Raw genomic sequence first — 4,118 nt, 5'->3', positions numbered from 1 at the left:
GGTCACACACTGTCCTTCCCCACCCCCACCTCCCTCTGGGACTGGCTAGGACAGTGGGTCAGACATTTGAAACTGTGTCAGAAGAACTGTATCCCAGTTGGAATCTGTTCGTGGGGCCATAAATAAGGATGCACTTGATATTAAAGAAGTGGGGAATTGAAACGTGAATTTCCCCGACGTAACCTTTACTCCTGTTTCTGAGGGGATGGGCACAGCATGGACATGAGATGGATTCACTAATCCACTACCCTGGGTGCAGAATGGGTGTGAGGCACAGGGACAGAACCGAGAGAAAACCATGACTTAAACATAGCATTTTGAAAATCGCACATGTGCAATTTGTCAATTTAATGCTACCACCCTCATGTACCAGCAGAAGGAGCAAAGAGGGTGCAGAAAGGAATCCACTTGTTAGCAAAACATCTGGGTTTGATTCTGAGTCTCAGGAAGTACTTTACACTCAGTGCGTCTGCCAGCCGATCTCTTCGTATGTTGGTCTTTTTTCTAATGTCCACAGCTTGTTTTCCTTTTCTCCTGCTGTGCTTTGGCGCAGGGCTGGAGATTTCTGGCTCACTGTATCTGGGTGGGTATAAGTTTGTAGAACACAGCAAGATCCAAAAGACGGAGAGAAGGCTAAAAAGATGACAAAACTCCTCTGGGGTTTGGGTAATAAAGCCTGGCCCAACAGCCACTGAATAAAGGAAAAGCAGAGGAAGCAGAGAAATTGCGATGTCAGAAATAGAGCGGGGAATCTGCGCACAGATGGATTTATAGATGCACCATAGAAAGTCTCCCCTCGGATGCATCACAGCTGCTCTGCCCAGGACCGTGAGAAACTACAGAGAGTTGTAAACACAGCCCAGTCCATCACACAAACCAGCCTCCCATCCATTGACTCCATCTATACTTCCCACTGCCTCGGGAAAGCAACCAACATAAACAAAGACCCCACCCACCCTGGTGATACTTTCTTCCCACCCTCTTCCATCGGGCAGAAGATATAAAAGTTTGCATACATGTACAAATAGGTTCAAGAACAGCTTTTTCCCCCACTGTTAACAGACTTTTGAACTGAATATTAATTCCGATCTCTCTTTGCGACCGTATTCTGTACGCTGTGCAATCTGCCCGCATAGCGCACAAATACTTTTTTCTGTGTCTCACCGCTTGTGACAAGAATCAATCAACTGATCAATCCCACAAGCCACAGCGAACAGGCCCTCTGTGTTCGTGTGATGTTGAGCCAGGGGATAAATATTGACCCAGGACATCAGCAACTTCCTCACTTTATCCACATAGTGGTCATTGAGTTGCTTATGATCCTCCTGCCCCCAGGGAGGATATACTCCACCAGATCCACCCCTCCCCCATCCCCCATCCTTTCCCTGCAACCCTGCGCATCACCGGACACTATGGGACAATTTAGCGTGGCTGGTCCACCCTAACCGGCACATGTTTGGACTGTGGGAGGAAACAGGAGCACCTGGAGAACGTGTAAATTGCACACAGACAGTCGCCTGAGTCTGGAATCGAACCGGTGACCCTGGCGCCGTGGGGAAACAGTGCTAACCACTGAGCCACCGGGCCACCCAATGTCAATATGTCTCCAGAGATCTAGCACTTCCTAATTGAATGCTGCTTCAATGTTTGACCATTCGCAGGTCCTCCCTCCCAGGGTAGAGCACTCCCAGGACAGTCTTCCTAAACTCTGACATAAATGGCCAGATGCTCATCCTGGGATCACGCCTCCTGTTCTTGTTTCCTCAGACGGCAGAAATTACCCCATCCACACATCCAGCCTGTCAGACCCTGGGCGAGCTTCAATGACGCAGACCACCCCCTCCAAATTCTTGGAGAATACAAGACCCCGTTTCCTCAATATCCCCTCAAAAGGCAATGCCACCACCTGGTGAACCTCCTTTGAAACCCCTCACTGGCAAATGTATCCTTTGAAAAGGGATCATAGGCCCCATTAACAGCTATTCATTCCCCTAGGCTGACTTTCTTTAAATTCTTTTATTGGGTGTGAGTGTCACTGGCTAGGTTAGCATTTATTGCCCAGGGGGCATTTAAGAGACTACCACATTACTGTGGGTCTGCTGTAGATCTAGACCAGGTAAGGATGGCAGTTAAAATTGAATCAGAGATAGTAGGAACTGCAGATGCTGGAGAATCTGAGACAACAAGGTGCAGAGCTGGATGAACACAGCAGGCCGAGCAGCATCATAGGAGCAGAAAGGCTGACGTTTCGGGCCTAGACCCTTCATCAGAAAAGGGTTAGGGAGGAATGTTGACTTTTAGAACCGGGTTGGAGCAGTAAAACCAGTTATTTGAGAAAACAACAAAAGGGAGTGGATAACAAGCTGTACAGCTGGATGAACACAGCAGGCCAAGCAGCATCATAGGAGCAGAGAGGCTGACGTTTCGGGCCTAGACCCTTCATCAGAAAAGGATGGCAGTTTCCTTATTAGTGAACCAGATGGATTACTTTTTCGACAATTGACAATGGATTCACGGTCATCATTAGACTCTTAATTCCAGATTTTTTATTGAATTTAAATTCCACTATCAGGATTCAAACCTCGGTCCCTGGAACATTATCTGGGTCTCTAGATTAACAGTCCAGTCATAATACCACTAGGCCATCGCCCTCCCTATTTGATATCCACTACTTTGTCTGCCCAACTGTGTTTCTCTCTCTTCGTGCTCTCCCTCCACCTATTGTTCACTCCTTTCCCCATCCCCTACCCCCACCCTATCTTCTGCATAAAAACCGACATGTTCCTAGCTACCATCAGTTCTGAGGAAGGGTCACTGGATTCGAAACGTTAACTCTGATTTCTCTCTCCAGATGCTGCGAGGCCTGCTGAGCTCTTCCAGCAATTTCTGTTTTTGTTTCAGGTTTACAGCATCTGCGGTTCTTTCACTTTTAATCTACAAAAGGGGGATCCTGGAATGCTTGTCCACAGATCCCTGGCTGTGCCAGGGCAGGTTAATCGGGTCATTAAGAAAGCATATGGGACACTTGCCTTTATCAGTGCACAAGTTCAGAAGTCACATGGCACCAGGTTATAGTCCAACAGGTCCATTTGAAATCACAAACTTTTGGAGCGCTGTCCCTTCGTCAGGTCATCACCATCAGTAGACACATAGATTCTAAGAGCAGGGATGTTCTGTCAGAATTGTACAGAGCTTTAGTGAGGCCACCAGTGGAGTACTGTGTGTAGTACTGGCCCCCACACTATAGGAAGGAGGTGATTGCACTGGAGGGGGGTGCAGAGGAGATTCACCAGGATGTTGCCTGGGATGGAGAGAGGCTGGATACACTCAGGATGTTTTCCGTGGAGCAGGGAAGGGGGCTATGGCAGAGGTGTATAAGTTTGACAGGTGTAGAGAGAGTAGATAGAAAGCTGCTTAGTTGAAGGGTCAGCAACAAGACAGCACAGTTTTGAGGTGGAAGGCAGGATGTTTAGAGGGAATTTGAGCAAACGTGGTGGAGGTCGGGTATACACTGCCCAGGAAGGTAGCTGAACCTCCCAAACTTTAAAAAGTACTTGGATGAGCACTTGAAAATGTCATAACGTTCAGGGCGAGAGATAATAGGAACTGCAGATGCTGGAGTCAGAGATAACACACAGCTGGAGGAACACAGCAGGTCAGGCAGCACCAGAGGAGCAGGAAAGCAGGACCCTTCTTCAGAAAGGCTCCTGTAACATTCAGAAACATGGGCCTAGTGGGACGAGTGTAGATTTAGCATAGCTTTGGCCATACAGACTCGATGGGCTGAAGGGTCTCTTCAATACTGCGTGATTATGAATCTATGATTCAAAATAGTACATGGCAACTCCAGTGTCACCAAGGCTTTATAGAAGACAAATTGTCTCCTGCACTCAAATCCCCTCATGATAAACTCTTCAGCCTTCCTTGCTGCCTGTTAGCTTTTAGTGTGTCCTTAACAGAGCCAACTCTCTGATACCTGCATTCCCCGACCCCTCACCATTTAACAAAGAGCCTGCCTTTTCTGTTTTTGATGTGGTTGAAAACACTCACACACACACGTACACACACACACACACACACACACACACACACACACACGTACTCACACACACACACAA

This window comes from Rhincodon typus, chromosome 35, assembly GCF_021869965.1.
Source record: "Rhincodon typus isolate 14 chromosome 35, sRhiTyp1.1, whole genome shotgun sequence".
NCBI lineage: Eukaryota > Metazoa > Chordata > Chondrichthyes > Orectolobiformes > Rhincodontidae > Rhincodon > Rhincodon typus.
The sequence above is the reverse complement of the archived record's forward strand: the minus strand, read 5'-3'. Positions refer to the sequence as shown.